The sequence below is a fragment of the Equus quagga genome, chromosome 21, assembly GCF_021613505.1.
Source record: "Equus quagga isolate Etosha38 chromosome 21, UCLA_HA_Equagga_1.0, whole genome shotgun sequence".
NCBI classification, from domain to species: Eukaryota; Metazoa; Chordata; class Mammalia; order Perissodactyla; family Equidae; genus Equus; species Equus quagga.
In genome coordinates, this window is record NC_060287.1 from 31,918,616 (window position 1) to 31,946,391 (window position 27,776).

The 27,776-nt window shown below is 40.0% G+C and overlaps 1 protein-coding gene and 1 pseudogene across 1 annotated transcript in view; one reads left to right on the forward strand and one right to left on the reverse strand.

Moving 5' to 3' along the window:
• Positions 1-27,776, reverse strand: part of LOC124231552 (SET domain-containing protein 4-like) — a 125,793-nt gene that overhangs the window by 84,032 nt on the left and 13,985 nt on the right. The gene's annotated exons all lie outside the window — the stretch shown is intronic.
• On the forward strand, positions 9,995-26,376 carry LOC124231558 (carbonyl reductase [NADPH] 1-like; annotated as a pseudogene).

The window sequence follows — 27,776 nt, forward strand, 5'->3', positions numbered from 1 at the left end:
GGAGATAAATAGAAAGACAAAATCAGAAAATTGCAGTTCTCTATCAGAACAGGTTAATAGACAATTATAACATAAAAGATAAAGGGAAAGAAAGCATAAAAATAACTATGAACTAGTCAATTTCATCACAACACAAAAATGAATAATTTGTGACAATAATAACACAGAAGAGGAAGAGGAGAGGGATGGAACCTGCTTCGGCTAATGGAGATAAGAGGCTATCAGCAGAAAAAGGACTATCTCATCTATGAGACCTTTTATACAAACTTCATGATAATCACTAAACAAAAAGTTAGAGTAGAGTCACAAATCATAAATAAAGAGGACACTGAGAAAAACATCACAGAAAACCACCAAATAGAAATGTCATTCAGAAATACAATGGAAAGGAAATGACAGAAATATAGAAAAACCAAAAAACAAGAGATAAAATGGCAATATTAAACCCTCATATATCAATAATCATTCTAAAAGTAAATGGATTGAATTCACCAATCAAAGGGCACACAGTGGCTAAATGGATTACAAAACAAGACCCAATAATATGCTGCATCCAGGAAACACAGCTCAGCTCTAAAGACAAACAGAGGCTCAGAGTGAAGGGATGAAAGATGATACTCTAAGCAAATGGCAAGCAAAAGAAAGCAGACAGAGCTATACTTATATCAGACAAAGCAGACTTCAAGATAAAAAAGATGATAACAAAGAGAGGCAGTATATAATGATAAAAAGAACATTCCACCAAAAGGACATAATACTTATGAATATATATGAACCTAACACAGGAGGACCAAAGTATACTAAGCCACTATTAGCAGACCTAAAGAGAAAAGAGACAGAAACACAATACTAGTAGAGGACCTCAACACCCCACTTACATCAATGGATAGATCATCCAGGCAGAATGTCAACAAGGAAACAGTGGCCTTCAATGAAACAGCAGACCAGATGGATTTTATGGATATAAATAGAACGTTCCATCCAAAAACAGCAGAATATACATTCTTCTCAAGTGTATATGGATCATTCTCAAAGATGGACCATATATTGGAAAACAAAGTAAGCCTCAATAAGTATAAGAAGATTGGACTAGTATCAAGCATTTTTCCAGACCATAATGCTATGAAACTAGAAATCACCTCAAGAAAAAACTGAGAAATGCACAAATATGTGGATAGTAAACAACATGCTACTGAACAACCATTGGATCATTGAGGAAACGAAAAGAGTGATCAAAAAATACCTGGAGACAAATGAAAACACAACATATCCATTCTTATGGGATGCGGCAAAAGCTGCACTAAGAGGGAAATTTATAGCAATTCAGGCCTACCTCAACAAACAAGAAATATCTCAAATAAGTAATCTTAAACCACACCTAACAGAACTAGAAAAACAAGAACAAACAAAGCCCAAAGTCAGCAGGAGGAGGGAAATTATAAAAGTTAGAGCAAAAATAAATGAAACAGAGACTAAAAAAAAAGAAAAGAACCACAAGAGAATCAATGAAACTAAGTACTGGTTTTTTGAGAAGATAAACAAAATTGACAAACCCACACCCAGACTCACTACCAAAATAAGAGAGAAGTCTCAAATATATAAAGTTAGAAAAGAAATGGGAGAAATTGCAATGGATAACAAAGAAATACAAGGGATTATAACAGAATACTATGAAAAGCTATATGCCAACAAATTGGATAACCTAGAAGAAATGGATAAATTCTGAGACTGATACAACCTTCCAACACTGAATCAAGAAGAAATAGAGAATCTGAACAGACCAATCACAAGTAGAGATTGACATAGTAATCAAAACCTCTCAAAAAACAAAAGTCCAGGACAGGATGGCTTTTCTCATGAATTCTACCAAGTATTCAAAGAATTTGTAACACCTGTCTTTCTCAAATTCTTCCAAAAACTTCAAGAAGATGGGAGACTTCGAAAGTCATTTACAAGGCCAACATTACCCCAATACCAAAACCAGACACGGACAAAATAAAAAAGGAAAATTACAGGCCAACATTGCTGAAGAACACAGATGCAAAAATACTCAACAAAATATTAGCAAATAGAATGCAATACCTTGAAAGGATCACACACCACAATCAGTGGGATTGATTCCAGGGATGCAAGGATGATTCACAATCCACACATCAATTCATGTGATACACCACCTGAACAAAACGAAGAGTAAAAATCAGTTGATCACATCAGTAGATATACAGAAAGAATTTGACAAGATTCAACATTTATGACAAAACTTTCAATAAAATGAGTACAGAAGGAAAGTCCCTCAGCATAGTAGAGGCTAGATATGACAAATCCACAGCAAAATCATGCTGAATCCTGAAAAACTGAAAGCTATTCCTCTAAGGACAGGAACCACACAAGGATGCCCACTCTCATCACTCTTATTCAACACAATATTGCAAGTCCTGGCCAGAGTAATTAGGGAATAAAAAGAAAAAGAAGAGATACAAATTGGAAAGGCAAAAATAAAACTGTCATTATTTGTGGCTGACATGATTCTAGACAGAAAACCCTAAAGGATCCATCAGAAAATTACTAGAAATAATCAACAACTACAACAAAGTTTCAGGGTACAAAATCAGCATACAAAAATCAGCTACATTTGGATACACTAATAATGAACTAGCAGAAAGAGAAGTCAAGGATACAATCCAGTGGGGCCAGCTTGGTGATGTAGTGGTTATGTTTGTGCAGTACACTTTGGTGGCCTGGGGTTCGTAGGTTCAGATCCTGGGTGTGGACCTACACACTGCATGTCAAGCCATGCTATGGCAGTGTCCCACGTACAACCTAGAGGAAGATTGGCACAAATGTTAGCTCAAGGCCAATCTTCCACACCAAAAAAAAAAAGAGAGAGAGAGAGAATACAATCCTATTTAAAATCACACGAGAAAATGTGAAACATCTAGGAATAAATTTAACCAAGGAGGTGAAAGACCTATAAACTGAAGAGTATAGGATATTATTGAAAGAAATCTAACAAGGCATAAAAAATAGAAAGATATTCCATGCTCAAGAATTGGAAGAATAAACATAGGTAAAATGTCTATAATATCATTAAAGCAATCTACAGATTCAATGAAATTCCAATCAGAATCCCAATGATATGCTACTCAGAAACAGAACAAGGAACGCTAAAATTTATATGGTGCAACAAAAGACACTAAATACCCAAAGCAATCTTGGGAAAAAGGAACAAAGCTGGAGGCATCACAAACCCTGAATTCAAAATATACTACAAAACTATAGTAATCAAAATAGCATGGTACTGGCAGAAAAATAGACACAGAGAACAATGGAACAGAATTGGAAGCTCAGAAATAAAACCACACATCTATGGACAGCTAATCTTCAACAAAGGAGCCAAGGACATACAATGGAGAAAGGAAAGTCTTCAATAAATGCTGTTGGGAAAACCGGACAGCCACATACAAAACAATAAAAGTAGACCATTACCTTACACCATGCACAAAAGGTAACTCAAGATGGATTAAAGACTTGAACGTAAGACCTGAAACCATAAAAGCCCCAGAAGAAAATTCAGGCAGTACACGGTTTGACATCAATCTTAGCAGTATCTTTTTTTGCATGTGTGCTTGAGGAAACTTGACCCTGTGCTACCATCTGTTGCCAATATTCCTGTTTTTGCTTGAGGAAGATTGTCATTGAGCTAATATTTGTGCCAATCTTCCCCCATTTTATTTGGGATCCTACCACAGCATGGCTTGATGAGTGCTGCTAGGTCTGTGCCCAAGATCCGAAACTGGGAACCCCAGGTCACCGAAGTGGAACACACCAAACTAAGCACTACACCATCAGGCTGGCCCCAGCAGTATTTCTTTTTTTTAATTGTGGTAACATTGGTTTATAACATTATATAAATTTCAGGTATACATCATCATATATTTCAATTTCTCTCTAGATTATATAATGTTCACTATCCAAAGACTAATTAACATCCATCATAACACAATGTGCCTAATTACCTCTTTCTCCCTCCTCCCTTCTTCCTTCCCCTCTGGTAACCACTTAATCTCTGTTTCTATGTCTTTGTTCGTCATTGTTATCTTCTACTTATGAGTGAGATCATACAGTATTTTACTTTCTCCCTCTGACTTATTTCGCTTAGCATAATACCCTCAAGATCCATCCATGTTGTCATGAATGGTCATATTTCATCCTTTCTTATGACTGAGTAGTATTCCATTGTGTATATATACCACATCTTCTTTATCCATTCATCCCTTGATGGGCACCTAGGTTGCTTCCAAGTCTTGGCTATTGTGAATAAGGCTGCAATGAACATAGGAGTGCATGTATCTTTATGCCTTCATGTTCTCATGTTCTTTGGAAAATACACCACAGTGGAATATCAGGATCATATGGTAGCTCTATTCTTAATTTTGTAAAGAAATCCCATGCTGTTTTCCATAGTAGCTGCCCCAGTTTGCACCACCCCCCCCCAGCAGTGTATAAGGGTTCCCTTCTCTCCACATCCTCTCCAACACTTACTGTTTCCTGTCTTGTTCATTATAGCCATTCTGATGGGAGTGAGGTAATATCACATTGTAGTTTTGATTTGCATTTCCCTGATAGTTAATGATGTTAAACATCTTTTCAAGTGCCTTTTGGACATCTGTATATCTTCTTTGGAGAAATGTCTGTTCAGATGTTTTGCCCATTTCTTAATTGGGTTGTTAGTTTTTTTGTTGTTGTTGAGATGTATGAGTTCTTTTGGATATTAATGCTTTATCAGATAGATAGTTTGCAGACATCTTCTCCCAATTGTTAGGTTGTCTTTTTGTTTTGTTGTTCATTTCCTTTGCTGTGCAGAAGCTTTTTAGTTTGATGTACTTCCATTTGTTTATTTCTTCTATTGTTTCCCTTGCTCAGTCAGACATGATAATTGAAAATATGCTACTAACACTGATGTTGAAGAGTGTACAGCCTGTTTTCTTCTAGAAGTTTAATGGTTTCAGGTCTTACATTCAAGCTTTTAATCCATTTTGAGTTAATTTTTGTGTATGTTGTAATATAACGGTCTATTTTCATTGTTATCCATGGGGTTGTCCAGTTTTCCCAACATTAGTTATTGAAGAGACTTTCCTTCCTGAATTGTATGTTCTTGGCTCCCTTGTCGAAAATATGCTATCCATAGATGTGTGGGTTTATTTCTGGGCTCTTGATTCTGTTCCATTGATCTTTGTGTCTATTTTTGTGCTAGTACCATGCTGTTTTGGTTACTATTGCTTTGTTGTATACATTGAAATCTGCGAGTGTGATACCTCGAGCTTTGTTCTTTTATCTCAGGATTCCTTTTGCTACTCAGGGTCTTTTGTTGTTCCATATAAATTTTGGAATTCTTTGTTCTATTTCTGTGAAAAATGTTGTTGGAACTTTGATAGGGTTTGCATTGAATCTGTAGATTGCTTTAGCAAGTATGGACATTTTAATGATGTCAATTCTTCCAATCCAAGAGCATGGAATATCTTCCATTTCTTTGTGTCTTCTTCAATTTCTTTCAACACTGTTTTATAGTTTTCAGCATACAGATCTTTCACCTATTGGTTAAGTTTATTCCTAGATATTTAATTCGTTTTGCTGCAATTGTAAACAGGATTGTATTCTTAATTTCTCTCTCTGCTACTTCACTGTTAGTATATAGAAACACAACTTATTTTTGTATTTTGATTTTTTATCCTGAAACTTGACCATATTCCTTTATTATTTCTAAAATGTTTTTGGTGGATTCTTTAGGATTTTCTCATATAAAATCATGTCATCTGCAAATAGTGAGTGTTTAATTTCTTCCTTTCCATTTTGGATCCCCTTTTATTCCTTTTTCTTGCTTTATTGCTCTGGCTAAGGCTTCCAATACTATGTTAAATAAGAGTGATGAAAGTGGGCATCCTTTTCAGGTTCCTGTTCTTAGAGGGATAGCTTTCAGTTTTTCTCCATTGAGTGGAATGTTATTTATATATCTACTAAATCCATCTGGTTTAATGTGTTGTTTAAGGTCAAAGTTTCCTTATTGATCTTCTGTTTGGATGATCTGTCCATTGGTGTAAGTGGAGTGTTAAAGTCCCCTACTATTACTGTGTTACTGCCCATTTCTAGTTTCTGTCTGCTAATAATTGCTTTACATAATTAGGTGCTTCTAGGTTGGGTGCATAGATATTTATAAGGGTTATGTTCTCTTGTTGGATTGTTCCCTTTATCTTTATGTAGTAGAGCCTCTAAGTGGCTCTTTGAGAAGCACAGGTCTTCTGCCACTGACAAGCCCCACTCCCCACAGGTCCATACACACCATCAACACAGTCCTGGCCCTGCAGTGTTGCCTTGCTGCAGACCCTTGTTTGTGGCTTGTTACACTTTTTGTTTTAATGTCTATTTTGTCTGATATAATTATTGCTATCCCAGTTTTATTTTCATTGGCATTTGCAGGAAGTATCTTTTTCCATCCCTTCACTTTCAGTTTGTCTTTAGGTCTGAAATGTGTCTCTTCTATGCAGGATATGTATGGGTCTTGTTTTTCTTATCCAATCGGCCACCCTTTGCCTTTTGATTGGAACATTTAGTCCATTGACATTTAACGTAACTATTGATAACTATGCACTTATTGCCATTTTGTTACTTTTTTTCTGAGTGTTTTAGTAGTTGTTCTCTGTGCCTTTCTTCTTCTCTTGCTCTCTTCCCTTGTGATTTGATGGCTTTCTTGGTATTATGTTTGGGTTCCTTTCTCTTAATTTTTTGTGCATTTATTATAGGTTTCTGGTTTGTGATTATCATGAGGTTCACATATAATAACCTCCATATATAGCAATCTGTATTAAGTTGTTGGTCTCTTTAGTTTGACCTCTTTCTAAATGCTCTACTTTTATACTCCCCTCTTCCCACATTTTATGTTCTTCATATTATATCTACCCTCTTCTTTTTGGTGTGTATATCCATTACCTTCTTATCATGGAAATAGCTAATTTAAGGACTTTTGGCTTTTGATCTTCATATCATCTTCATAGATGGTCGATGTGCTACCTTTAGTGTATTTTTGCCTTCACCAATGACTTTATAGCCCTTTTTGAGAATTTTTTATTCCTATTTGTGGTCTTCTCTTTCCCACTTAAATAAGTCCCTTTAGCATTTCTTGTAGACTGGTTTCTTGGTGACAAACTCCTTTAATTTTTGCATGTCTCAGAAACTCTTTATCTCCCCTTCCATTCTGAATGATAACCTTGCCAGGTAGAGTATTCTTGGCTACAAGTTTTTTCCTTTCAGCACTTTAAATATATCATGCCACTCCCTTCTAGCCTATAATGTTTCATTTGAGAAGTCAGCTGATAGCCTTATGGGGTTTCTGTTTTATATCACTTTGGCCTTTCTCTTGCAGCTTTTAAGATTCTCTCTTTATTTTTAATTTTGGACATTTTAATTATAATATTCTTGGTATGGGTCTCTTTGGGTTTATCTTGTTTGATGTGCCCTGTGCTTCCTGTACCTGGATGTCTGTTTCCTTCTTTAGGTTAGGAAAGTTTTCAGCTATCATTTCTTCAAATAGATTCTCTGCCCTTTTGTCTCTGTCTTCTTCTGGGATCCCTATAATACAACTGTTAGTGTGCTTGATATTGCCCCAGAGGTCCCTTAGAGTGTCCTTCTTTTTAATTGTTTTTTCTTTTATCTGTTCAGCTTGGGTGATTTCCTCTAGTCTTACTCTGCTATTGAGTCCCTCTAGTGAATTTTTCATTTCCAGTATTGTATTCTTCATTTCTGATTGGTTCTTTTTTATATTTTCCAATTCTTTGTTGGCATTCTCACTGTGTTCATCTAGTTTTCTCCCAAGATCAGTGAGCATCCTTATGATGTTTTGTTTGAACTTTTTGTCAGGTAGATTGTTTGTTTCTGTTTCATTTAGTTCTTTTTCTGGGGTTTTGTCCTGTTCCCTTGCTTGGAACATGTTCCTTTGCCTCCTCATTTTGCCTCTTTATTTTGCTGATATCTACGTATTAGGTGAGTCAGTTATGTCTCCTGATGTGGGAGAACTGGCCTTATGGAAGAGACACCTTTTGAGGCTCAGCAGTGTGCTTCCCTCTCATCACCTAATGTTCTAAATGTTCTAAATGTTCCAGGAGAAGCCCCTTTGTGGGCAATGTGTATCCTTCTGCTATGGCAGTGTTGATCTTGCTGCAGGTACCCAGTGAGTCTAGGCTTTCTCCCCATGGCTGGCTGTTTGAAAATCACGTTTGGGGAGCCCCCGCACAATTTGCTGCAAGGCCTAATAGCACATGCCTGTTGCAGTTTTTCTGTTGAGTAGGCCCCCACTGTGGCTGGTTGCTAGGCTCAGGGGCTTACAATTGCTGTAGGCCTCCAGCCTGCAAGGCTGTTGTCAGCTCTCTCAGGATTGCAGCTAAGTGGGGCTGGCCCCAGGCACAGGAGGACCCCATTGTTTCAGGCTTTGGAAGGCAGGGCTGATCCTCTATGTATCTCTTTGTGAAGCACAGGTCTTCTGCCACTGATAAGCCCCGCACCCCACAGGCCCACACACACCATCAACACAGTGCTGGCCCATGCACACCTCCTGACCCCCTGAAGCAGACCCAGTTCCCCTAGTGCAGAGGCTCCCATACTCTCCACCAACACCCCCTACACTCCACCTGCTCCTCACACAGGCCCAGCCTCACAGAGGCAGACACACTTGCCTGCCTGCAGAGGATCAAGGCACCCAGTGTATGCAGTCTGACAAGCAGCCTGAGGGCTTGCTGTTGGGTGGGGCCAGTCCCTAGGTCAGGCTGGCTGCCCTGGCTGAGCTGGATTAAATCAGTACTCTGGTGGGTGGGGCAGACCCTGGGTTAACAGGGCAGAGAAAGGACTCCAATGGTGTCTGTCAGTGTCTGTGTCAGCACACCTGTACTAGGTCACAACAATGCTGCCACCAACGTCTAAGTTCCTAGAGAGGTCTCACAAAGATGCACCCAGAGCCTGCCAGGTGAGACTCTTCACCAAAGGACTGTGCATCTTTCCTTCTGTTGATTTCAGGTTGCTTTCAGAGACAGGTGAATTTGTGCATGGGTCCTTTAAGAGTTGGGTTTTTTCACTTATGACCTATAGCTTTTCTCAGGGTATTCCCCATTGTAGTTAATAGCCAGGAAAGCCAGATATTATGACACTTTTCTCAGTTGTGCTGAGTCGGAATGATGCTTATAGTGGTAATGCACCCCTACTCAGGTCCCCACTCCTCCAGGGAAAGCTGCATATCTTAGGGTTCTTCCTGTCTTGCCGTGAAGCTCCATTGTTCGCAAAGGTGGCTTTTTCCTCTACAGAAATGAATTTCTGCCTCTTCCGCCTCAGTCAGGACTGTCCCCTATTGTGGGGGTTCTTTTCACCCAGGTGTGAGTTCTCTCTAAGGGGTAATCTTTCCAAGAATAGTTGTAACCTTGTTGTGTTCATAGGAAGAGGTGAGTTCAGAGTCTGCCTATGTTGCCATCTTGACAATCCCCCAACTATTCAGCTTCATGGCTCTTAAAAACCTCAGCAGAGAACTACCTCCTAAATTTACAAGTGAGAAAATCATTGTGAAGGAGTTGGTGGGGCTCATGAAGAATTTTGTGGAAGATATGAAGAATGGAGTGCACATAAAGGAAGGCTAGCCTGATATCAAGGCCATGGTATATGCAGTGCCAAAGATGAGCATCATAGTTCTGTCCAGAGTCCATGCCAGGAGAGCAGTGAGCAGAGGAGAGGGGACAAGATCCTCATGGATGCCTGGTGCCCAGGGTGGGTGAGAAATGACATGAGGGGACCAAAGCCATGAAAACCCCAGAAGAAGGACCAGAGATGCCCATATACTTTGCTCTTTTTCCCTCAGATGCTGAGGGGCCTCTTGGAGAGTTTGTTATGGAGAAGAAAGTTGAACAACAGGGACCACTCTTAGAGTTCTCTCCTTGCTTCTCATTAAGTTACACATCCTGATTTGACCAAATGATGTCAAAAACATCCCTACCCACAAATTTAAATATAAGAAGAATCAAAATATCCCTATCAAGTACTCAATTTCACTTGGCTACTAATTCAGTGAAGTCTTTTGTGATTTCATATGTGATACAGGGGAGAAAAAGTGGAATCAATGACAATGAATGAAAATCAATAGATGAATAAATCCTTCTGTATAAATGTCCATTTGCACAGATTGTTTACATGCCGACCAGATCAGAAATCTAACAGACCTAAAAGTTAGGTCAACAGACAACAGTATAACTCAGAGGCCAGCTAACAGCATAGAAACAGCCAGAAAGTACATGGTTTTAGCTTTGAGGACACATGATCTCTGTTGGAATTACTCAGATCTGCTGAGGTAGCATGAAAGTAGCCATAGACAATTCATAAACTAATGAGCATGGCGGGGTTTGGCCTGCTGGCTTTAGTTTACCAGCCTCTAGTATAACATGGACAACACCATGAAGGGAATACATCTGGTGTAGGCACCATAACACCAAACTCATTGGAAAAACACAATGGCAAAGTGTGAATGGTGAATGGGCACTAAAGACATTTCCATAAAAGCATCTGAGACCATGGGGGAAATTGAATATGGATTGAGTGTTAGTGACATGAGAGAATTGTTGTCAAATCTCTTCAATGAGAATGTGTTATTTATGCAGGGAGGAAGTATTCTGAGGTCTACAACATTAACATGGTTCAGCAAAATATATACAGAAGATGAACACAAAAATTTATGAAAATATTCACAATTGTTCAACCTAGTCAGGTGGATATATGGGCATTTACTATTCTTTCAATATTTCTGTTCGAAAGCTTTCAAGACAAACACCTGGAAACAAAAATTTCTGTCTCTGCCACTTTACTGTGTGACCCTGAGCAAAATACTGCATTGCTCTTTATCTCAGTACCTCAACTGTAAAATGAGCACAATAGGCATAGGATTGCTGTAAATACAGATTAAATGTCCTGATACTGATCAAAATGTTAAAAACACAATAAAAGTGCAATGAGTATTGTAAAATGACTCCCTGTGATTGGGACCTAACATCACCCATGGCAGTGACAAGAAGTCAGTTACTGCCCAACACCAAGCATACCTCTCAGTGGCCCCAATGAACCTCCACCACATCCCTCCCTTCACAGAAGCGCTCTGTGCTCTAAAGAGGCCTCTACTGCCCTGATTATTCTTCATTCTTCACCAGTGATTTTCAGGCTTACAGAAATGAAAAGGAGTAGACCCTGAAAGCAAGGGTAGGGGTTTTATTTTAAAAGTGAGGTTTACAACTTTCTCCTTTCAACACAGCTGTTAAGTTCCTCTCTATTATTTTGTTTTTGTAAACTGACACCAAAGGACAACAATGCCTAGGTCAAGACCATAGCATCTCAACTTTTGGAAATGTATACTTAAAATTGCAAAGATCTTTTTTTTCTTAGTACCTTAAAAATAACACCTAACTATATATACTGCTTATTATCTGTGACATTGGACAAAACCAAACAGTAGGCACCGTTAGCCAACAGAGATTATGTAACCATTAAATAAAGCATTGAAAGCAACAGCATGGCACACAACAAGAGCTTCATAAAACATTTCCTCCCACTTGGGGACTCACTGAGAAGCACACAGTGAGGTACCCTGCCCACAGTGAAAGTCTAATCACAGCACCTAATTCTCTAATTCTCTCTCTTGAGTTTCTCTTAAGAAAGCAAGAGGACCTATGCCCTCAGAAGTGATTAACGTATGTAATTTATTGCATCTTCAGAAAAAGGAACACTTCCCATTCTATAGTTGATAATGGGCCCAAGTTCAAGTTTACTACTCTGCACTACTTTTTCTCCTTTTGGGGTTCTCCCACAATAGTTTCTTTAGTCCAACTGCCATGAATCTCTAGCCCCTTATGGACCCAGCACCAAGAAGTTGTGCTTTGTGGGAAGCACACCTCTCCAGCCTGCAACGATTGCTTCTCTCAGAGGTGAGATCAAAATAAGACTGTTCTGGTTTGGCCCAGGGTGTAGCACCATTAAGGGGTGAACCAGGAGTGAGGGATTAGGAAACTTTCTGTAACACTTGGCCCCTCCTAGGAGGGAGGGATGGAGGTGGGGCCTCCTTCTCAGGAAATCACAGCACTGGATCCCAGAACTCATTTCAGTGTGCCTTCTCTGACTGTGGCCAGGCCTCCCCAGTGAGCGTTCCTGTGGCCCATAGGCCGGTCTGCTCTCCACACAAGTTCCCCTCATGACCCCTGCCCAGCCATGTCCTCCTACACTTGCATGGCCCTCATGACCAGGGTCCACAATGGCATTGGCTTTGCCATCATGTACGACCTGTGCCAGCAGTTCTCAGGGGATGAAGTGCTCACAGCATGGGACATGGTGCAGGGCTTGGCAGCCATGTAGCAGCTGCAGGCCGAGGGCCTCAGCCCTCGCTTCCACCAGCTGGACATTGATGATCTGCAGAGCATCCATACCCTGGGTGACTTCCTGTACAAGGAGTATGGAGGCCTCAAAGTGCTAATCAACAATACAAGCATTGACGTCACCTGTAAGTCAATGTGAGCTCAGAGTGCACTCAGTCTCCATGAGCGTGGCCAGCCAGGGTGGCTTGGAGCCTGAAACGCTGCTGTGAGGCCCTTAGCTTCCACAGGATCCAGAACGGACTCCCTAAGGAAAGATGTCAGACTGGAGGCTACAGGGAGAGCAGAATCCTCTGATTTACAAGACTTTCCAGCAGAGGGCTTTTCCATCTCCATGGAATGGACTCTTAGGGAATCTCCTCCAGGTTTCCTCACAGCTTCTCTGAATTGGACTTTAGAGCAGTTCAGTGAATTTTTAACATATTTTGAAATAAACAAAAAAGTGTAAGAATGGTACACAGAGATCTCATTCTGCACCCTTCACTTACCCTCCTCTAATGGTGCCGTCTTACGACACTGTACAGCATTACCAAGCCAGGAAATTGTCATTGCAAAATGCTGTTATCTTAAACCAGGCATTACTGGGAAATCACCAGATTGCACATGTAAAAAAAATTTTGTATCATTCTATAGATTTTTACCATGAGTACAATTTAACTTATTAACTTTGTGCTCTCTCCCCACCAAAAGCTCCTGATTCCACACTGTTTCATATTAAAGCAGAAGTGACAATGAAAACAAACTTCTATATTACCCAAAATGTCTGCACAGAGCTAATGCCTCATAAAACCTCAAGGTGAGTATGATGAGGAGCCAAAGCTGTAGTGTTTCTGGCATGCTCTGCCCTGCTTGCCCCCAATCTCATCTACAAGCCCCTGCTTCCTGTCCCTACACAGTTACACAGGTCTCCTTGTTGTGTCTCCATGGGTCCAGGTGACCTTCTGCCTCAGAACCCTGTACACACTTGTCCAGCTGTCATGGGTGCTCTCTGCCCCACTGGTCTTTGCACTGACTCTCCCTTATCCTTCAGATCTTCATTCAAAAGCTCACAGAGAGGGTCATTACTTGCTCCATGCCACTCACACACTGGAATTCCTTGAGGATTCCATCCTGAACCCTCCCTTCTCATTCTCTCTCTCTCACAGTGATCTTGTTCAGGATAGTGGAGCCTTCACTATCCTCAAACCTCTTACCTGCCTATAACATTCCTACACTTCCAGACACACATATTTGTCTCCTTGCCTCTCCATCTCTTCCTGGGCCCTTCCTTCCTCTCCAGAATTCCCACATCTAAAACACACATTTCCAAAATACACTTGTCCTTTCCCCAAGTCATCATGGTCACTGACCCATCGTCCACCCACCAGGATTCTGAAAATCACTATACCCACCCCCTATTATTCAATTACCATGTTCTACGAGTGGTCCTACTCAGTTTCTCCCCAAGCCTTCTCCTCCATCCCAGCTCTACAACAGACCCTCAGCAGTCGTTGCTGGACAGTTGAAAACCCACCTAAGGGAGCTCCCTTCTTGAGTGTTTCCGTTCTTGGCATTCTCTGTACTCTCTTCAGGCTCACTCCACTCCTGAAAATCCTTCAGCAGTAAAGTCCCACCCTTATCAAGGCTAGTAGGGATCTCTGATATCTGCATAGCTCCAGGCTCATTTTAACTCCTGGTTCTATGTGCTATATTATGGACAAAACAAACTATCATATTTCTTTGGTTGTAAACTACAATAATACTTAACCCAAGGTAATGGGATGGAGGGGAGCCATCACCCATTAAATACACCAATTAAGACAAGCAGATATTTTAGAAAGATTAAAAGGTGTGGCTTGGAATTCAGTACATGCGTGTATGGCTTACTCACAATTCTGCCCCATTTCCCTGTCCTGTCTTCCCGGAAAGTTCCGCTACTTCTTCTAACACTTGGTTCACTAGGACCTCAAAGGGCACCTCTTTCAAAGTCACTTGGCTCCTTCCCTCACCCCAACACTTTAGGGCAGCAATGGAGTTCCTTGTGCCACCACCACACATTCTACATGTATTTCTCTTGGAATCATACTAATGACTCCTAGCTGGACATTTTCCTTACTTAGCTGGGCTGTGTTAGTTCCTGCTATGTCTGTTCTTGGTCCAGAAAGAGGATTGACGACACTCACAGATGCTAAGACAGGCTCTATTCAAACAACTGATCTTGCCTCATCAAAGCTAGAGTTCAGAAAAATGTAAATACATGCTATATTCTCAATATACAGAAAAATTTTCCTTTGTTTTGAAATAGGAGAGCTCTCCCATTATTTGGGAGGAAAGGCAGCCACAGCAGTTCATGGGGGGAAATTACTGGACTAAAGATATCTTCCACCTTGGACATTTTTTGGTTCTAGCAAGAATGGTTGGAGGGACTTTTCTTGATGTGATGTATCAGGTATTTTAGACATCATCCTACAAAGAACATGGAGGCACACCAAAACTCAAGGTCATGTGCACAGCTAGGTGCCGACCTAGGTCATGTGGCATCCAAGATAATTGTTCTTTCTACCACTCAGTGGTCCTCAAATATCCTATGCCGATGATGCCATTCTTCACGTGAAGCTGTACCCAGTGAGGCCAAAGCAATAGATGAGAAAAGCAGACTCAGCTTGATTGGGGCCAATTTCTTCCTCAGCACAGGGCCCACAGGGAACCTTAGGGAAACCCAAGGAGCTGCAAGAGACACATTTTTAAACCCTGCAGTGTTTCATGAAAACCCCTTTCAATCCAGAGACTTAACAACAGGTACTCTTGGAATTAGATAAAAATAGACTTATGTGATAAATGTGAAATCATAAACATCCAGAGAACCAGATGTGCACTTAATGCCTCGGCAGAGACAATTAGAATCAAGCAATGCTTTTGAAGTTTGTTACTGGAAATGAGATGATGTACAATATATCCCTTGTTGTCCAGATCACTTTGGCTCTAGATTCAGGTGGCAAGACTTTGGAGAGTGAAGAAGAGATGCTGGGACAGATCCATTAGGGGACAGGCATCCCACAAAGAGGTCTTGGGCAGCTACCATGTGTTAAGCCCTGGGGACAAGGTCTATGTTTTTCCTTTGATTTACGCTTTTGAAGGAAAACAGGGCTCCCTTAAAATAAGTTTCTGGTCAGATAGAGAATATGGCCTGGATAAACTGTAAGCCTGACACATACCCCAGCCCCACCAGGAAAGAATCCTTTCTTAGATAGGTGACATACTTTTCTCAAAGATGTGGAGTGATTACTAAAGGGCCACTGTTTCTCTCTCTCTCTCACACACACACACACACACCATAAGGATAAGAAACTCAGGATGGCCCATAACATCTCTCAGAGGATTATCTGTGTGCCTTCCAGTGCCGTGTCCCTGAACTGCCATTTGAAAGCCATGAGTGCACTTTGGAAACAAAACACTTGGATCCAAGTGTTTGCTGTGTAACCTCCAACAAGTGCCTCCTGTTTCCTCCCTGGGTGCTCCTGTCCTGAGTTGTCGCATCAGAAGATCTACAGTCTTCTTCAGTTGTGACGAGTGTCACCCAGGCAGCTACCGTCTCTTGGGGATTGGTTTGTAGGAGGGACTGCTGTGTGGAATAGAGACTGGATGCAGCATCCACATCCAGGAATTTACCTTCAAATGCCTTTGGACTCCTTGGTCATGCCTCCCTATCATATGCAGGTAAGTATTTCCCCAGCTGATTCTAGACTTGCTGAGGTAAAAAATAGAATAAAACAGAGGTCATCACTTCATTACCGTGTACAAGCAGTCTATGGAAAGTTTTTACAGATTCTCCATTACTGCCCAGACTCGGGTCTTTGAGAATATGATTTTAAAGCCCTATAAGAGATTGTAGCTGCCTTTCTGGTAACCAGCGGCCCACTCTGGCTGCTTCTCCTGATGTCTTTTCTTCATATCCTTCTGTGTTTTGCAATTTTGACTCAAGAAACATGTGTTAGTTTTGTTAGGAGAGAAGCAGATAATATTTTTGAGAATTAATTAAATTCTATTAGGACCTTCGACTGTGCTTACTAAAACATCTCACAAAGAGGTTCAGTTTATTCTTAAACTTCATGTGTTCTAGCGGAAAGGAAAGACTGGAACAATTGACCCATTTCTAAAATGCGTTCATCCTAGGAGACTGTTTTAAGAATAATAAGACAGTTTCCAACACTCATTGTAATTATCTCAAAGATTATTTAATGAGAGGCATAGTGCCCTGGATTATCTTTTTTATCAAATTTGTTTTGTACTGCCATCCTTTTAATAGGATGGAGTGCAAGTTAAATGATGACGACAGTTTTCCCCAATATTTACATTGAAAAGGCAGAGTTTCCTATTTACCTGAATCTATTATTGGTGGTATGGTCTCATGATTTTTTTATACTCTTTGTAATATTCATTTAGATGTAAAAATAGTAAACTTTTTCTTTATACAACTTAATATAAATTCACTTTTATGAATATTAACCATGCTTTCAAGATAAATTAGTAAGAAATCTGTCACTGTTTTACACTTTTAACAACTTTACTCTGATATAATTCACATGCTATACATTTCACCCATTTAAAGTATACAATTTGTGGGTTTGGAGGATTTTTTGAGGTCACCTTGGTTTATAACATTGTGTCAACTTCAGGTGTACATCACTATATTTCAGTCTGTATAGACTGCACCATGTTCACCACCAAAAGTCAAATTTCCATTGTCAACATACATATGAGCCCCTTTACCCCTTTTGCCTTCCCATTACTGTTTGCCCCACCACCAATCTGTTCTCCTTATCCATACATTAGTTTGTGAAATCATATGGTATTTGTCTTTCTCTGTTTGACGTATTTCACTCAGCAGAATTCTGTCAAGGCCCCTCGATGTCATCACAAAAAGTACAATTTCATTCTTTTTTACAGCTGAGCAGTATTCCACTGTATACATACACCACATCTTCTCTATCCACTCATCCATCGATGGGCACTCAGGTTGCCTCCAAGTCTTGGCTATTGTGAATAAAGCTGCAATGAGCATAGGGATGCATATATCTTTTCTAATTAGTGTTTTCGTGTTCTTTGGGTAAATACTGAGAAGTGGAATAGCTGGATCATATGATATTTCTATTTTTAATTTTTTGACAAATCTCTATAATGTTTTCCATAGTGGCTGCACCAGTTTGCATTCCCACCCAAAATGTATGAGGGTTCCCTTTCTCCAATCTTCTCCAACACTTGTTATTTCTCGTCTTGCTAATTATACCCATTCTGATGGGCATGAAGTGATGTCTCACTGCAGTTTGATTTGCATTTCCCTAATAATTAGTGACGTTGAACACATTTTCATGTGCCTATTGGCCATCTGTATATCTTCTTTGGAAAAACGTCTGTTCATATACTCTGCTCATTTTTTTATCATGTTGTTAACTTTTTGCTGCTTAGTTGTATGATTTCTTTAGAAATTCTGGAGAATTAGTCCCTCATTGGATATATGATTTGCAGATATTTTCTGCCAGTTGGTCGGTTGTCTTTTCCTTTTGCTGATGGTTTCCATGCCCACGCAGAAACTTTTTAGTTAACATAATCTGATTTGTTTATTTTTTGTTTCCCTTTCTTGAGGAGACATGGTCTTCAAAAAGATACTACTGCTAAGACTGATGTCAATGAGCATACTGCCTATATTTTTTTCTAAAACTTTTATGGATAAGGTCTTACATTCTTTAACCCATTTTGAGATAATTTTTGTGTATTGTGTAAGATAAGGATCTACTTTCATTCTTTGGCATCTGCCTGTTAATTTTTCCCAACACCATTTCTTGAAGAGACTTTCCTTTCTCCATTGCATGTTCTTGGCACCTTGGTCAATAATAGCTAGAGATATGTGGGTTTATTTCTGGGATCTCGATTGTGTTCCATTGAGCTTTGTTTATGTTTTTCTGCCAGTACCATGCTGTCTTGATTACTATGGCTTTGTAGCATATTTCGAATTCAGGGAGTGTGATACCTCCAACTTTCTTCCTTTTCTCAGGATTGCCTTGGCTATTCGGGCTCTTTTGTTGATCCATATAAATTTTAGGATTCTTTGTTTTAGTTCTGTGAAAAATATCATTGGAATTTTGACTGGGATTGCATTGAGTCTATAGATTGCTTTAGGTAATATGGACATTTTAACTATGTTTATTCTTCCAATCCTTAAAAATAGAACCTCTTTCCATTTCTTTATGTCTTTTTCAATTTCCTTCAACAATGTCTTATAGTTTTCACTATACAGGTCTTTCACCTCCTTGGTTAAATTTATCCCTCGGTATTTTATTCTTTTTGTTGTGACTGTAAAATGAATAGTATTCTTGATTTCTTTTTCTGCTAGTTCGTTAATGTATAGAAATGCAACTGATTTTTTATATTAGTTTTGTACCCTGCAACTTTAGTGTATTAGTTAATTATTTCTAATAGTTTTTTGGTGGATTCTTTAGGCTTTCCTATATACAGAATCATGTCATCCACAAATAATAACAGTTTTATTTCTTCTTTCTAATTTGGATTCCTTCTATTTCTTTTTCTTGCCTAATTACTCTGGCTGGGACTTCCAATGCTACACTGAATAAGAGTGATGAGAGTGGGAATCCTTGTCTTTTTCCTGTTCTTAGAGGAATAGCTTTCAGTTTTTCACCATTGAGAATGAGCTGTGGGTATGTCATATAGGGCCTTTATTATGTTGAGGTATTTTCCTTTCCACTTTATTCACAGTTTTATCATAAATGGATGTTGAATCCTCTGTTGAGAATTCTTTCTCCATGTCTATTGAGATGATCATGTGATTTTATTCTTTATTTTGTTAATGCGGTGTATCACACTGATTGCTGCATGGATGTTGAACCCTCCTTGCACCCTTGGAATATATCCCACTTGATAATGGTGCATGATCTTTTTAATGTATTGTTGTACTTGATTGCCAAGATTTTGTTGAGGATTTTTGTATCTATGTTTATCAGTGATGTTGGCCTGTTTTTCTTATTTGTGTCATTCTTATTTGGTTTTGCAATTAGAGTAATGTTGCCCTCAAACAATGAATTAGGAAGCATCCCACTCTCTTCAGTTTTTTTGGAAGAGTTTGAGAAGGGTAGCTATTAAATCTTCTTTGAATGTTTGGTAGAATTCACCAGAGAAACCACCTGGTCCTGGACTTTTGGTTTTTTGTTTTTCATTTTTTTCCTTCTTCTCCCCAAAGCACCCCCATTACATAGTTGTATGTTCTACTTGTAGGCCCTTCTAGTTCCGTTATGTGGGTCACCACCTCCACATGGCTTGATGACCGGTGCTAGGTCCGTGTCCAGTATTCAAACCAGTGAAACCTTGGGGCCCCAAAGCGGAGCGTGTGAATGTAACCACTCAGCCATGGGGCTGGCCCCTGGACTTTTGTTTTGTGAGAGGTTTTTGATTACTGTTTCAATCTCTTTACTTGTGATTGGTCTATTCAGATTTCCTATTTCTTCTGAGTCAGTTTTGGGAGGTTGTATGATTCTAAGAATTTATGCATTTCTTCTAGGTAATCCAATTTTTCGGTGCATAACTTTTCATAGTATTCTCTTATAATCCTTTGTATTTCAGTGGTATCCATTGTAATCTCTCCTCTGCCATTTGTAATTTTATTTATTTGAACTTTCTCTCTTTTTTTCTAAGTAGTCTGGCTAAGGGTTTGACAATTTTTTTCAATTTTTCAGAGAACCACCTCTCAGTTTCACTGATCCTTACTGTTGTTTTTAGTCTCTATTTCATTTCTTTCTCCTCTGATTTTTATTGTTTCCTTCCTTCTACTGACCTGGCCTTTGTTTCTTCTTCTTTATCTGGTTCTTTTAAGTATAATGATACATTGATTACTTGATATTTTTCTTGTTTTCTGAGGTAGGCCTGTATTGCTATTCTTAGTACTGCTTTTGCTGCATCCCATAAGTTTTGGCATGTTGTGTTTTCATTTTTATTTGTTTCCAGGTATTTGTTGACTTCTCCTTTGATTTATTCATTGACCCAACAGTTATTCAGTAGCATACTATTTAGTCTCCACATATTTGTGTCTTTTCCAACTTTCTACTTGGAGTTGATTTCTAGTTGCATACCACTTTAGTCAGAAAACGTGCTTGATACGATTTCAGTCTTCTTAAATTTTTGAGGCTTGTTTTGTTTTTGAACGTATGGTCTACCTTTGAGAATTTCCATGTGTGCTTGAGAAGAATGTGTATTCTGCTGCTTTGGGATGGAATGTTTAATGTATCTCTATTAAGTCCATCTGGTCTACTGCTTCATTTAAAGTCACTGATTCCTTGTTGACTTTCTGCCTGAATGATCTATGCATTGATGTAAGTGGGGTGTTAAGGTCCTCTACTATTATTGTGTTGCTGTCCCTTTCTCCCTTTAGGTCTGTTAGTAGTGGCTTTATATACTTTGGTGCTCCTATGTTAGGGGTACATATATTAATAAGCATTATACCTTCTTGGTGCAATGTCCCTTTTAACATTATATAATGTCCACCTTTGTCTCCTGTTGTCTTTCTTGGCTTGAAGTCTATTTTTGTATGCTATAAATATGGCTACACTCACTTTCTTTTGCTTGCCATTTGCTTGGAGCATCATCTTCCATCCCTTCACTCTGAGCCTCAGTTTGCCTTTAGAGCTGAGATGTGTTTCCTGGAAGCAGCATATTGTTGGGTCTTGTTTTGTAATCCAGCCAGCCACTCTGTGTCTTGTGATTGGTGAGTTCAATCCATTTATATTTAAAGTGACTATTGATATGTGAGGGCTGAATACTGCCATTTTATCTTTTCTTTTCTGGTTGTTCTATATTTCCATTGTTTCCTTTTCCCTGTATTTCAGTCTGCCATTTCAGTTTGGTGGTTTTCTGTGATGTATTTCTCAGTGTCCTCTTTGCTTATGATTTGTGACTTTGCTCTGATTTTTTGTTTTGTGCTTACCAGGAGGGTTGTATAAAAGATCTCATAGATGAGAAAGTCCTTTTTCTGTTGATAGTATCTTATGTCCATTAGTCTATGTAGGTTCGGTCCTTTTCCTCTTCCCCTTCAATGTTTTCATTTTCACAAATTACCCTTATTTGTGCTGTGAGCTTTTTACCAAATTGAAGTGGATATAGTTATTTTTTATGCTTTCTTTCCCTGTTGCCTTTTGGGTATATTTAAGAGTTTACTAACCTCTTGCGATATAGAGCTGGAATTTTCTGGTTCTGTCTATTCATTACCTTGTTCAAAGCTTTCTAAACCTTTGCCTTTTTCTTTCAGGCAGGAGGGCTACTTTGACCATTTCTTCTAAGGAAGGCCTCATGGTGATGAACTCCCTCAGTTTTTGTTTCTCTGGGAAAGCTTTCATTTCTCCAGGAAAGATTTTACTTCCCCTCCCTATCTGAAGAATAACTTTGCTGGATAGAGTATTCCTGGCTCATAGACGTCTTATTTCAATATTTTGAATATATTATTCCACTCTCTTATAACCTGTAGAGTTTCTCTGAGTAATCTGCTGGTAGCCGGATGAGGGTTCCTTTCTAAATTATTTTCTTCTCTCTGGCTTCCCTTAATATTCTCATTGACTTTTTGATACTTTTAATATAATATGCCTCAAAGAAGGTCTTTCTATGATGAGAGAATTAGGACTTCTACTAGCTTCATGTAATTGTACATCTAGTTTCTTCCCCACATTTGGGAAGTCATCAGCTATTATTTCTATGAATAAGCTCTCTGCTCCTTTCTCCCTCTCTTCTCCTTCCAGGATAACTATTATTCATATGTTGTTTTTACTGAGTCAGATATTTCATTTTTAAAAAATCTTATTTCTCTTCCACCTGACTCATTTCTATTTTTCTATCTTTGAGCGCACCAATTCTTTCTTCCATATGGTCTGCTCTATTTTCAATGTGTTGGACTTTATTTTTCACTTCTTTAAGTCCAGAATTTATGTTTGTTTGTTTTAGATTTCAATCCCTTTGGTGACGTACTCCTCCTGTTCATTATTTCTGAGTTCATTGAACTGTCTTTTTGAGTTTTCTTGTAACTTGTTGAGTTTCTTCATGACAGCCATTTTGACTTTTCTGTTAGTTAGATTGTAATCTTCTGCAACTTCAAGTTTGGTTTATGGAGAGTTGCCATTTTCTTTGTGTTCTGCTGTGTTACTCTAGTTCTTCATGGTACTTGATGAATTGATCTTTACTGATGTATTTGTGTAGTAAACATCTTTCCTATTTGGGTAAGACTTTTGTTACTTCAGTTCCGAGCTGCTTCTAATTGTATTTGAGAGCTTGCAGTTTCCACCCTCTGCTGCCTTTGCTAGAGGCATCATCAGTGCCCTCCTTGTGCTGCTTGTGCCTCTGAGGTTCCTGGTGCATTGTGGTTTACAATGTTGCTGCTGTCTTTTGTGCCACCACTAGAGTCACCTCTGCTACTTCCAGGGTCACCTGTATCTCGTGTTCTCCTACTGGATCTCCATGGACTCCCCATGGACTCAGATTCTTCTGCCCCATGCACAATCTGTGCTGCTGTTCCTAGATTATCTGGGTGTGCTGGCAGAACCACAGCCAGGGCCACTGGGTTCACATGAGTCAAGGTTGCAGCTGGGATTCTGGAAACTTGTATGCAGCCACCACAGATAGTAAAGGCAGTGTCAGGGATGCTGCCACTGTGGGCAAGATCACAGGTTATGCTGTGGTTCCTGAATTCTTAGGTCACAGGGGCAACCAGCCATTGATGGAGGAGAGCAGAAGCTAAGGCACAAATGCTGCTGCTCTTCCTGTAACCTCTGGTTTCTGGCACAAACCAATGTACTTTATAAAATCTCAGATCAGGAAACTCTGCCACTGCCAAGGGACTTCAAGTTTTGGATGCTATCCCCACTGCTGGAAAGATTGGTACCATTGCTGGGGGCATGGGAGAGGGCTGGGTCACCAGCACTCCTCTGTGTCATGAAGCATCAGAACATGTGCACCGCCTGCCACTGCTGTGTCTGCCACTAAAAGCACTATGTCTACCCCTAAAACCTCTGGTCATTGGCACTCATGCTGGTGTGAGAATCCTCATGTTGGATCACCCCTACTGGGGAGGTGGAGGGGGCTACTTCCCTAGTTCCATGGTGTCCTGGGGGTCCAGTCCACCTACCTTGAGATGTATACATGCAAGGATCTCTCAGGCATTCCAGTGTGCTGTGCAGGGAGTCCTTTCTGGGCTAATCGATGTACAACTGGTTGCAACTAAGAGGGGAGATACAAAGGGAACACCTCACTCCAACATGGTGCTGACGTTGCTCTCAGTGTCTTTTAGTATGTATGCAGAGTTGTGGAACCATCACCTTATTCACGATTAGAACATTTTCATCACCACAAAAATAAATTCTATTATTTCTCTGTTCCCCCATCCTCTTAGCCCTAAACAACCATTCATCTACTTTCTGGCTCCAGATTTTCTTGTTCTGGACATCTCCTATGTATAGAACCATATTAGATGTGGTCTTTTGTGACTGGCCCCTATAATTTAGCATAATGTTTTCAAGGTTCATCCATGTCATAGTATGTAGTTCATTCCTTTTATAACATCCATTTAATAGTCCAGTTTTCCACTGCCCCTCTCCATCACCATATTGTCAGGCCATTAGTCACTGCTCCCAAATTGATAAATGTTAAAACATAGAGAAAACAACGTGTAATTCAGTCAGCTGAGCTAATTTGTTGTTACCTATCTCTATCAGCATGGCAGCCTTCCAAGGAGCAGTTGTCCATTCACCTTGGAACTGTCATGCATCAACCAGTCAGCTCTTTCTTAATCAACAGAGGCCTCAACGTAGAGCACTGCTCAAGTGAACATAAGATCCTCAGGTGCTCCCAAAGGCAACCTTCGATACTAATGTGTACCTCCTTACATTCCCCTTAGCATGTTCTTGTATAAACCATTTTCATTTTCTTATGGAGCTTCGGGGAACCACCCTCCACATTAGAACATTTCTCTGACATCTTCTGAGACATTATCAGCAAAACAAGCTTCAAGACTTATCATGTACTTCACTCACAGAAGCAGCCTAGTTTTTTTAAGATATGCTCCTTTTGATGATGAGGAAAATTGGCCCTGAGCTAACATCTGTTGCCTATCTCCCTCTTTTTTGTTTCTCCCCAAAGACCCAGCACCTTGTTGTATGTCCTAGTTGTAGGTCATTCTAGTTCTTCTATGTGGGATGCTGCCACAGCATGGCCTGATGAGCAGACCATAGGTCCATGCCCAGAATCTGAACTGGCAAACACGAAGCCACCAAAGAGGAGCATGTGAAATTAACCATTTGGCCATGGGGCAGCCGCTGGGGCAGTCTTAATTAATGCTCACAGCAACCTAGTAATTGCCTCTCAAGTGGACAAAATCCCACTGAATTTGTTATTCATCCTTCTTGTGCATGCCTTTCTAGATAATGATCTGTATTGCATTTTAGGCAGAGTGGTGAATGTGTCTAGCATAATGAGCCTCCTGACTCTTAAAAACTGCAGCCCAGAATTCCAGCAGAGGTTTACAAGTGAGACCATCACAGAAGAGGAGCTGGTGGCGCTCATGAACAAGTTCGTGGAAGATATGAAGAAGAGTGCACATAAAGGAAGGCTGGCCTGATGTCAAGGGAATAGCATATGGAGTATCGAAGATGGGCATCACTGTCCTGTCCAGAATCCATGCAAGGAGACTGAGTGAGCAGAGGAGAGGGGATAAGATTCTCCTGAATGCCTGCTGCCCAGGGTGGGTGAGAACCGACATGGGGGGACCCGAAGTCATCAAATCCCCAGAAGAAGGAGCAGAGACCCCTGTGTACCTTGCCCTTTTGCCCTCCAATGCTGAGGGGCCTCATGGAGAGTTTGTTATGGAGAAAAAAGTTGAACAATGGGGACCCCTCTTTGAGGTCCCTCTATGGTTCACAGTACATTTTAAACTATGATTTGACCAAAATAGACACTTATGCTGTCAAATACATCCCTATTCAAAGAAATATATATCAAAATGTAATCAGTGAGTACTCACTTTGACTTGGCTGAACACTTTGAACTCTTTTGGGATTTCTTATGTGATATTGAGAGAAAAAGTGATATCAATGAGAATAAGGAATGAAACTCTTCAGATGAATGAATCGTTCTTTATAAATGTTCTATTGTTCAGATTATTTATATGCCAACCAGCTCAGAAATCTAACAGACCTAAAAGTTATGTCAACAGAAGGACAGGATAACACAGGGGTCAGCTAATATTATGGAAACAGCCAGTGAGTACATATTTTCAGCTTTGCAGGCCACACAGTCTCTGTGGGAACTACTCAGCTCTGCTCAGGTAGCATGAAAGTCGCCATAGACAAAACATAATCCAATGATTGTGGCAGCTTTGGGCCTGCAGACTTTAGTTTGCCAGCCTCTAGTATAACATATACAACACCGTGAAAGGAACACGTCTGGTGTGGTCTGTTTAAACAACAATCTCATTGAAAAAACACAGTTGGAAAGTGTGAATGGTGAGGAGCCACTTAAAATGCATCCATAAGAGAATCTGAGACAATGGGGGAAATTGAATATGGATTGGGTATTATTGGACATGAGAGAAATATTGTCCAAGCTGTACAATGCAAAGGTGTTATTTACGTAGGGAGGAAGTGCCACAAGGTCTGCAACATTAACATGGTTCAGCAAAATACATACAGAAGATGAGCATAAAAATATAGTAAAATATTCATAATTGTTCAACCTAGCCTGTTGGACATATCAGTGTTTACTATACAATTCTTTCAACTGTTCTGTTTGAAAGATTTCAAGACAAACATCTACAAGCAAAACATCCTGGCTCTGCCACTTTATTGTGTGACCTTCAGCCAAATACTGCATTGTACTGTATCTCAGTACCTCAACTGTAAAATGTGGACAGTAGGCATAGGATTGCTATGGAGATTAAATGTCCTGATACAGGTGAAAGTGTTGAAAACAAAATAAAAGTGCAAAGTGTCTTCTATCATGAGTCCCTGTCATTGGGATCTAACACCACCCATGGCAGTGAAAGGAGTGTCTTACTACCCAACACCAAGCCTGCCTCCCAGTGGCCTCAGTGAACGTCCAGCAGTTTCCCTCCCTTCACAGAACCACTCCACGATGTAAAGACCCTCTAGGGGCCAGCATGGTGACATAGTAGTTAAGTTTGCGGGCTCCACTTTGATAGGCAGGGGTTCATGGATTCGGATCCCCAGCACAGACCTACACACCTCTCATCAAGCCATGCTGTGGTGGCATCCCACATGTAAAATAGAGGCAGATTGGCACAGATGTTAGCTCAGGGACAATCTTCCTCAGGCAAAAAGAGGAAGATTGGCAACAGCTCAGAGGCCAATCTTGCTAACCAATAAATAAATAAATGAAGACCCTCTACTCTGATGGTTATTCTTCATTCATCACCAGTGATCCTCAGGCTTACAGACAAGAAAAGGGATCTCCCCAGAAAGCAACTAGTAGGGCTCTTATATTAAAAGAGAGGTTTACAATTTTCTCCCTTCAACAGGGATGTTAATTTCCTCCCTGTCATTTTGTTTTCATAAACTGATACCAGAGGACAACAATATCTAGGGCAACACCACAGCATCTCGACAGTTGGGAAATGTATACTTGAAATTGCAAAGATCCTCTTTTCTTAGTACCTTAAAAATAACACCTAACTATATATATAACACTTAATATCTGTGACCTTGGACAAAACCAACATAAGGGCACTTTTAGCACTCATGGGTTATGCAGCCATTAAATAAAACATTGAAATCAATGGCTTTGCACACACTAAGAGCTTCACAAAACATTCCCTCCCACTTGGGGGCACCTTGGGAAGCACACAGCAAGGTACCCTGCCTCACTGAAAGTCTAATCATAGGACCTAATTCTCTAATTCTCTCTCTTGAATTTCTCTTAAGAAAGCAAAGGGATCAATGTGCTCAGAAGCTGTTACCTTTTCTAAGTAACTTCATTTGTCTAAATTAATAAAGGAAATCATAACTAAATTGGAGGCAGAAAGGCCTGTTGGGGGAGGTCTCACACTCTAACATCCATTGTCAATTACACCAAACAGGAAGAGAGGGAGGCTTCCATCTTGGACAGGAAGTAAAACCACTTTTCTATGGACAGAGGATTTCTCTCTCCACCCAGCAACAGTCTAGCCAGTGAGAAATGCCACAGCTCAGCCAATGAGAAGCTGTTACTGCTCTCAACTGTTCCCTTTCCCCAAAGGATATTTGTTTAAAACAACCCCTCCGTACGCCACCTTTTTCTCTATAAAGGCAGCTCCCCTCTTTGTTT